The sequence below is a fragment of the Theropithecus gelada genome, chromosome 15 (genome assembly GCF_003255815.1).
Source record: "Theropithecus gelada isolate Dixy chromosome 15, Tgel_1.0, whole genome shotgun sequence".
Lineage (NCBI taxonomy): Eukaryota > Metazoa > Chordata > Mammalia > Primates > Cercopithecidae > Theropithecus > Theropithecus gelada.
Window position 1 is genome coordinate 101526035 of NC_037683.1, and position 10054 is coordinate 101536088.

General features: G+C 41.0%; 1 protein-coding gene across 4 annotated transcripts in view; it reads left to right on the plus strand.

The window, feature by feature from the left end:
- Positions 1–10054, plus strand: part of SPIN1 (spindlin 1) — an 83958-nt gene that overhangs the window by 35128 nt on the left and 38776 nt on the right. The window lies entirely within an intron of this gene.

The window sequence follows — 10054 nt, forward strand, 5'->3', positions numbered from 1 at the left end:
TTAGCCAGGATGGTCTCGATCTCCTGACCTCGTGATCCGCCCGTCTCGGCCTCCCAAAGTGCTGGGATTACAGGCTTGAGCCACCGCGCCCGGCGTTTAATTTTTTTTAAATAGCATATGGCATAGGTGTAAAGATAAATAGGTTCTGTGTAAATCCTAGTTGGCGTGTTAGATATTTTAGCATAAGAGACCGTGAGTTTATTTTTTAATGTTGTGTTAGAAGATACAAGAAAAACAAACCAAAGTGCTTTTTCCTACCTATTCTCTCTCTTTTTTTAAGAGACAGGGTCCCTCTTTCTCACATGGGCTGGAGTATGGTGGTACAATTAGAGCTCACTGTGGCCTTGAACTCCTGAGCTCAGGTGGTCCTTCTGCATCAGCCTCCTGACTAGCTGGAACCACAGGTGTGTGCCATCAAGCCTGGCTGATTTTTTTGTAGAGACAGGGTTTCGCAGTGTTGCACAGGCTGGTCTTGAACTCCTGGGCTCAAGCGGTCCTCCTGCCTCAGCCTCCCGTAGTGTTGGGATTACACTTATGAGCCACTGTGCCCGGCCTCCACCTATTCTCTTGTAATTCAATACAACACAGTACCTCTGGTCACCCAAATGTGCGAAGAGGAAGAGTTGCTTCCCATCAGCAACCAAGCAGTTGTGCAGCATACCGTTTCACGTCAATCCAGTTCTGATACTGTCCACCTGGAGACAGCGTCAAATCTCACAGGTTGAGGGCTCAGTTCCACAAGACCACTCCTTACTTCTGATGCCAGTTCAGGTGCATATCTGGGCCTCTGGAACTTCTGGACTGAACAGCTGTAAATTGGAGTTTCCACAGCCCTGTTCCTGGGCTCAATTAATTTGCTAGAGCAAGTCACAGAACTCAATGAAATACTTAACTTTTACCAGTTTATTATAAAGGATATTACAAAGGATACAGATGAACAGCCAGATGGAAGAAGGAGAGATGCACAGGGCAAGGCATGCAGAAAGGGGCATTGGCGCATCTACCACCCTCCAGGAACCTCCAGGTAGTGTTGCGCCATCTGGAAGCTCTTCTAAACCCTGTCTTTTGGGGTTTTTATGGAAGCTTCATTGTGTAGGCATGATTGATTACATCAGTGGCCATTGATGATCAACTCAGCCTTCAGCCCCTGTCCTGTAACAGTGGGTGGTTGAAAGTTCTGATCCTCTAGTCATTCCTTGGTCCTACTAGAGACCAGTTGCCATCCTGAAGCTGTCTCTGGTTATCCGATTAGCAAACGGAAGACACTTACCACTGTGGAGTTTCCAAGGGTGTTGGAAGTTGTAAGTCAAGAGGAGGAGGAAGGCCAAATACATATATTTCACAGTATTACAGAAGTATGCCCTATTTTGGAAAGATTGCTGACCCACAGTATTACAGAAGTATACCCTATTTTGGAAAGATTGCTGACCCCGGGATCCGTATTGTTTGTAAAATAGAGTCTTAATCATTCTTCCTGTTAGCATAGACAAATGCTCTGCTGCTTTTAAGTCCCTGTATCAGTCACCAATGTGTCTGTTTGCAAATGAAAGAAAAATCACCAAAAAAGGGTTTTGTCTCAAGCAGCAAGAAGCCCAGGTAGGCATTTTAGAGTTGGTTAGGTGGCTCAGCTATGCCTTCAGGCAGGTGTCATCTCAAAGGCTTCTTCACTCACATAGGCTGATAGAACTTAAATAGCCTGGAGCTTTAGCCACCTGGCCGCCTGGGGCATCTCTTTTCTTATGGGGACCTTTAAAGGAGGCTTCCAGATAGTATCCCTAAGAGAAACTGTTACAGCTGTGTGGCCTTTATCTGGTCTTGGAACTTACACAGGTTCACTTCTACTGCATTCTATTCATTGAGGCAGTCACAAAGGCTCACCAAGTTTCCAGGGAGGGAGCATAGACACTATACTTGGTGGGAGAAGTAGCAAAGAATTTGTGGCTATGTTTTAAAACTGCTACAGTGGTAAATAGATTGGGTAGGCAACTTCCAACGTCTGCCATGACCCCCAGTACCTGTCTTTAACATAGAGGGTGAATGATAGAGGAAAAATTTGAAAGTCATAATTTTATATTTTCTTTATCTCATTCACCGTATCAGGAATTTCTATTTTGAAAATAACGTATGTTTATCTATAATTATGTTGAAATTTAATTGGTTACTAAGTCGCAGTTTATGCCTGATGACATTGGGTAACAAGTACTATTCAGGTATATGGTAAAATTTTTTTTCACATGTTTTCCACTGGTGTTAACCTCCATTTTTAGTATTTTAGCAAAGATTGCAGTATTTTCCTTTTCTGATATATTTTTTCTTTCTTTTTTTTTTTTTTTTTTTTGAGATGGAGTTTTGCTTTTGTTGCCCAGGCTGGAGTGCAATGGCACGACCCTGGCTCACCGAAACCCAGGTTCAAGCGATTCTGCTGCCTCAGTCTCCCGAGTAGCTGGGATTATAGGCATGCACCACCACACCCGGCTAACTTTTTTGTATTTTTAGTAGAGTACAGGGTTTCACCATATTGCCCAGGCTGGTCTTGAACTCCTGACCTCAGGTGATCCATCCGCCTCTGCCTCCCAAAGTACTGGGATTACAGGCTTGAGCCACCCCAGCTCCCCTTTTTTTTTTTTTTCCCCCTTTTTTCTTTGAGACAGGGTCTTGTTCTGTCACCCAGGCTGGAGTGCAGTGGTACGATCTCGGCTCACTGTAACCTCTGCCTCCCCTGTTAAGCTGTTCTCCTACCTCAGCCTCCAGAGTAACTGGGATTACAGGCGCACGCCACCATGCCCAGCTAATTTGTTTTTTCGTTATTTTTTTTTCTTTCAGTAGAGTTGGGGTTTCACTATGTTGGCCAGGCTGGTCTCGAACTCCTGACCTTGTGATCCGTCTGCCTCGGCCTCCCAAAGTGTTGGGATTACAGGCATGAACCACTGCACCCGGCACATTTTCCCATTCTCTGGGGGAGCTTATTGACTTTATATTTTCCCACCTTTTCTGTTTTGTTTTGTGTTTTTATTTCAGTCAGCAACTTAATTTCTAAGTGCCTTCCCTCTTCCTCCTCCTTTTGCTTTTACCCAGGCTGGTTTCAAACTGTTGGGCTCAAGAGATCATCCCATCTCAGCTTTTCAAGTAGCTGGGAATATAGGCACATGTACCACTACACCCAGCTTTTTTATTCTCATACTTGTTTCATAGATGCAAGCAGCTTATGTTTCTGGGGATATAAATTACTTTTTGTTTGTTTTGAGAGAGGGTCTCACTGTGTGTCCCAGTCTGGAGCGCAGTAGCATGATCTTGGCTCATTGCAGCCTCAACCTCTGAGGCTCAAGAGATCCTCCCACCTCAGTCTCCTGAGTAGCTGGGACTACAGGCGTGAGTGCCCTCACACCCTGCTAATTTTTGTATTTTTTGTACAGATGGGGTTTCGCTGTGTTGTCCAGGCTGGTCTTGAACTCATGAGCTGGAGTGATCCACTGGCCTTGGTCTCCCTAAGTGCTGGGACTACAGGCATGAACCACTGTGCCTGCTGATAAATTGCTTTTTAAACAGCCTTTCTAGTATTAGCCTTGTTGCTTATGAGTTTCTTTGTGCCTCTGCTATTAGTTTCTGTTTCATTTGGAGGCTTTCCTTGAGTCTATTGATCCTAGGATGTTCCTCTAGGAAGGCACCAAGATGATGGCAAGCTGTCTGCGAGGAAATAGCTCTTGTTGCCTGGACTTCTCCTGCCTTACTGGGGAGTCTGTGAAGTGTTTTCTTTGGAGATGGATTATCACGTGTCCTCCATAGATGATGATCACTCATCTCTTATATTTTCTTATTTCTCTTTTAAGTTTATGTAGTCATATTTCTTTACCTGCTGCATCCCCAGAGACGACTGTCTGTTATACAAAGCTGAGTGAGCAACAAGGAGAGTGTCACCTTGGTGGACTCTCAGTGAAATTTTCAAAGAAAGAAAGATATGGTAAGTCCTCACTTAATGTTGTCCGTAAGTTCTTGCGAACTGTGACTTCAAGGAAAACAAAACCAGTTTTTCCAGTGTTACAAGGAAACAACTTTGAACATTGAACTGACAGTGTTCGAGGACCTGCTTTATATTGTTTTGTGTAAAGTCTCAGTTTCCAAGAACTTATCAATAGTTAAGTGAGAACTCAAGGGGAGGAGTGAGTCATAGGGTTGGAAGTCAGGAAGTATGATATAGATGGGGATTGGTTTAGAATTTCTAGTCCAGATGAGCTGCTGGATCAGACATTGGTCTTTATCATTGGAGCATCTGAGTGTACACAAAGTTCATTTAAAACAGTTGGTCTTATTTTGGAACATGTGCCTGAGTAAGTCTCTGTTAAAACAGTTTTGATTGTATTTTGTTTCTTGCATATTATGGTTTAGTATAGTTTAACTGTTTTAGAGTCATAGAATAGTTTATTTTATAAATTACGGTTCTATTTTCTTTAACAAATAGATATAATAAAGTTATATATTAAAGGATCTTCTGTTTCCCACTGGGAAGTCAGTGATGGGTGATATAACTCCCCTTTTAGTGACAAACTGATAACAGTGTCCAGTTAATAAGTACCCATTAACTTACTGTTCTTTCCTTTTTCTGCTTAACAGTGTGTGTTGGTGACCCCTCTAGCAGTATGTAGAGCTAGCTCTTCCTCATTGTTTTTTACAGATGAATAGTACTTCATTGTGTGGCTGTACCATATTCATTTGGTATCCGTTATTACTGGACATGTGAGTTGTTTCTACTCTTCCGCTCTTACAGATAATAGCTACAATGGGCTGGGCGGAGTGGCTCACACCTGTAATCCCAACACTTTGGAAGGCCGAGGCGGGTGGATCACTTGAGGTCAGGAGTTTGAGACTAGCCTGGCCAACATGACGAAACCCCATGTCTACTGAAAATGTAAAAATTAGCTGGGCATGGTGGTGGGTGCCTGTAATGCCAGCTACCTGGGAGGCTAGGCAGGAGAATCACCTGAACCTGGGAGGCGGAGGTTGCAGTGAGCCAAGATTGCACCACTGCACTGCAGCCTGAGTGAAAGTGTGAGACTCCGGCTCAAAAAAAAAAAAAAAAAAAAAGGCTTACCTTTGATTTGTCAGTATGTCTTGGTGTTGTGTCACTGGATAAATTTCTGGAAATAGAATTGAGTCAAATCTTCAATTCATGTATAATTTTGTGAGAGCTCACCAGATTCCCCTCCATCAATTCTGTATTATTTTGCATTCTTTTTTTCTTTTTTCTTTTTTCTTTTTTGGAGATGGGATCTCATTCTGTCACCCAGGCTGGAGAGCAGTGGCATGATCAGGGTTCACTGCAGCCTCAACCTCTTGGGCTCAAGCGATTCTTCCACGTCAGCCTCCAAGTAGCTGGGACTACAGGCATGTGCCACGACGCCCGGCTAATTTTCGTATTTTTTGTAGAGATGGGGTTTTACCATGTTGACCAGGCTGTTCGTGAGCTCCCGAGCTTTGTGGGCCATGGTGCCAGGCCCATTTTGCATTCTTACCAGTAATAAAATATGTAAAGAGTTTCTGTCTTCTCACAGTCTTGCCAGTGACATATGTTGTCAAATATGTGGTTTTTCTGTCTTGTGGGTGAGAAACGGTGTCTCTGTGCAGTTTTATTTGTGATCTTGGCTTGTAAGGGTCTATTTGGCCTTCCTTTCTCTGATATTACATCTATTTTTCTTCATTACTTTCATAGACTTTTTTTACATCAGTTATTAACCTTTAATCTGTGATAGGGGTCATTTACCTTCTTACATTTCCGTTGCGTGGAGTCAGTTTCTTGGAAACAGCCTTTCTCGAGTCCCTGGTGTCTCACTCCCACCTGTATGGGTCTGTCAGCCTATATCACATAAGTCTTGCTGGAACCTGTTGCTCTTCTAGGTTATATGTATGGTTTCTCAGATCCTATGTGTTTATGTTACTTTTCTTATTTCCTGAAATGTATCCTTCAGTAACTTCCAAAGAAGATGTATATGAAATATAATTTTTAGCCCATATGTGTATAGAAATGTGTATACTGTCAGTTAATAATTTAACCAGGTATGAAGTTCAGAGTTCAAAATCATTTTGCTACAATATTGACAATACTACTCTCTTGTCTTATTGTTTTCTGGCCCAGTTTTGTTTGTTTTAAAGAGGAGGGGTCTAACTGTATTGCCCAGGCTGGACTTAAGCTCCTAGGTTCAAGTGATCCTCCTGCCTCAGCCACCGGAGTAGCTGGGGCTAAAGGTGTGCCCCACAGTGCCTGACTTTCTAGCTCAACGTTGATGACAGAAGAATAAGTCTAGACTAACAGTTTTTAAACTTACGATCTTGCTTGATACAGTTTTAGAGTTGCAAAGAGATAACAGACTTTATTTTTTTAGAGCAGTTTTAGGTACTCAGGAAAGTAACAGAGTTCCCATATATTCCTTTCCCTCACAAATTTGCAGCATACCCTGCCCCATCCCCGCCCCACCATCTCACAGAGTGGTATATTTGTTAAAGTTGATGAACCTACATTGACGTGTCATTATCACCCAAAGTCCATAGTTTACATTAAGGTTCATTCTTGGTGTTTCACTACCCTGAAAATCCCTTGTTTTCCCATTGTTCTTCTCTCTCTCACCTTTAACCCCTGGCAAGTGCTGATTTTTTATTGTTTCCCTAGTTTTGTCTTTTCCAGAATAACAGCATACAGTTGGAATCATACAGTATGGAGTCTTTTTAGATTGGATTTGTTCACTTAGTAATTAATATGCACATAAATTTCCTCTGTTCATTTTATGACTTGATAGTTCATTTCTTTTTAGCACCAAATAATATTTTACTGTTTGGATGCACCAGTTTATCCATTCACCTACTGAAGAAACATCTTGGTTGCTTCCGAATTGTGGCAGTTTTGAATAAAGCTGCTATAGGCCAGGGGTGGTAGCTCACACCTGTAATCCTAGTATCTTGGGAGGTCGAGGTAGGCTGATCTGTTGAGCCTGGGAATTCTAGATCAGCCTGGGCAACATGGCAAAACCCTATCTCTACAAAAAAATACAAAAAGTAGCAGGGCACCGTGGCTCACACCTGTGGTCCCAGCCAGTTGGGAGGCTGAGGTGGGAGGATGGCTTGAGCCAAGGAGGGAGAAGCTGCAGTGAGCACTGATCTTGCTACCGCACTTCATCCAGCCTGGGCAACAGAGTGAGACCCTGTCTCAAGAAAAAAAAAAAAAGAAACAACACAACAAAATGAATGAAGCTGCTATATATATCTTTGTGCAGATTTTTGTGTAGGGATATTTTCAACGCTTGGATAAATATCAAGGAGCACAACTCCTGGTTTACGGTTAAAAGTATGTTTACTTTGCAAGAAATTGCCAAACTGTCTTCCAGAGCAGCTGTACCATTTCGCATTTCCACAAGCAACTAACTTTTGGTTTCATTGATTCTTCTCTATTGATTTTGATTTTCAATTGTAGTGATTTCTGCTCTAATTTTTATAATTTTATTTATAAAAAAATAAAATTTATTTTATAATTTTATAATTTTATTTTCCTCTCCTCACCGTGGATTCTTTTTCTAGCTTCCTAAGAAGCTTAGATTATTAACTTTAGATCTTTCTTTGGCTGGGCGTGGTGACTCAAGCCTGTAATCCCAGCACTTTGGGAGGCTAAGGGGGACAGACGTGAGGAGTTCAAGACCGGCCTGGCCAACATGGTGAAACCTTGTCTCTACTAAAAATAGAAAAATTAGCTGGGCGTGGTGACGTACACCTGTAATCCCAGCTACTCGGGAGGCTGAGGAAGGAGAATCACTTGAATCTGGGAGGCAGAAGTTGCAGCGCATCAACATCATGCCACTGCACTCCAGCCTGGGCCACAGAGCGAGACAATGTCTCAAAAAAAAAAAAAAAGATTATTAATTGCTATAAATTAATGCATTAATTGCTGTAAATTTCTCTGGTAAGCACTGCTTTTGCTGAATGTTGGTGAGTTATGTTTTCATTTTCATTTACTTCAAAATATATTTAAATTTCTCTTGCAGTTTCTTCTTTGACCCATGTGCTTAGAAATGTGTTGTTTAATCTCCATGTATTTTGAGATTTTTCAGGCATCTCTCTGTTACTGATTTCTAGATTAATTCCATCGTCGTATGACAGCATATACTATATGATTTGTATTTTTTTAAATTTGTGAAGCTGTGTTTTGCAGTTCATAATGTGGTCCGTTTTGGTGTATTTTTTTGCATGTGAACTTGAGAGAGTTTGTATTCTGCTGCTGTTGGGTGAAGTAGTCTTTAGATTTGACTATAGATCAAATATATAGATTAGATTTGATCTGTAGTCAGATAGATTTGATGGTGCTTGTTGAGTTCATCCATATCCTTACTGATTTTGTCTTCTGGATCTGTCCATTACTGATTGAAGGATGTTGAAATCCGTAACCATAATATAGATTGGGCATCCCTAATCCAAAAACCTGATATCCAAAATACTTCAAAATCTGAAACTTTTTGAGTAACTCACGTGATTCCACAATGGGGTGATGAAGATGACATTAATACTAAAGAAAAAGTGCCTGTTGATGACATGGGGAAAATGTGTGATGGGCTTATTGGAGGACTAGAGCAGGGTGCATTTGTAACACAGCAAGAAACCATGTCAATTTATACTATCAAAGAGAGACTTAAGATAAAAACTTGTTCATGAGGCAGTTGACTAGAGGAAACACTTTGAAAAACCATCCAGTAGAATGCTTGCTCATTCCTAAGGACCCACTTTCTGGTCCCTCAACTGCTTCTGATATTTTTTCTCACCTAAAAAAATAAAACACACAAAACACAGCATTGTAGGTGGAGAGTAAAGGCAAGCTGTCGTTTGTTGTTGCTGTTAATAGCTGACATAGGTATTCTGGCGCTGCTACTGTGCTGCTTAGGTATCCTGAACACATTATTTTTTCACTGTGTTAATGGTATGTTACAATTTTTCCTGTTAAGAACTTGTGTGTGAATTAGTGTAAGAGAATGGTTGCTGTTGGTAGCATATAAATTCAGTGTCAGGAATGATGATGATAACAAACAAGATTGTCCACATGGGTTGAGCTAGTGGCGCCTTTGGTTTTTGATACTTCAATGAGTATAAACTTTGTTTCATGCACAAAATTATTTAAAATATTACACAGAATTATTTTCAGGGGGTATATAGAAGGTTTATATGAAACAAATTTTGTGTTTGAACTTGGGTCCCATTCCCAAGATACCTCATTTCATATGCAGATATTCTGAAATGTGAAACACTTCTGGTCCCAAGCATTTTGAATAAGAGATACTCAACCTTTAGTGGAGTTAATCTGTCTCTTCCTATGGTTCCGTCAGTTTTTTTCCTCACATATTTTGATGCTCCATTTTTAGGCACATGCACGTTAAGGATTGTTCTGTTTTCTTGGAGAGTTGACACCTTTGTTTTATGTATTGCCCCTCTTTATCTTTGAGAACTTTTCTTCCTCCAAACTCTGCTTTCTCTAAAATTAATATAGCTTCCCACTTTCTTTTGATTATTGGTAGCAAGCTGTATCTTTTCTTCATCCATTTACTTTAAATGTGTGTGTATTTATAGTTAAAGTGGATGTCTTGTATCTAGCATGAAGTTGCATCTTGTTTTTGATCCACTCTGAGTCTGTCTTAATTGGTATATTTAGATCAGTAACATAGAAAATGATTATTTATGTAGGTGGAGTAATACCGTGTCATATTTATGTTACTGTTGTCTATTCTTTGCCCTTGTCCTTTTTTCTTTTTTTTGCCTTCCACTCTTTCCTGCTTTCTGTGGTTTTAATTGAGCATTATTCCACTTTTTTTCCATTTCTTAGCATATCAAAGGATTTTTTTGTTAATTTTTAAAAATTTTTTAAAAATAGAGACAGAATTTCACCATGTTACAAAGGCTGGGCCGGGCGCGGCGGCTCAAGCCTGTAATCCCAGCACTTTGGGAGGCCGAGACGGGCGGATCACGAGGTCAGGAGATCGAGACCATCCTGGCTAACACAGTGAAACCCCGTCTCTACTAAAAATACAAAAAA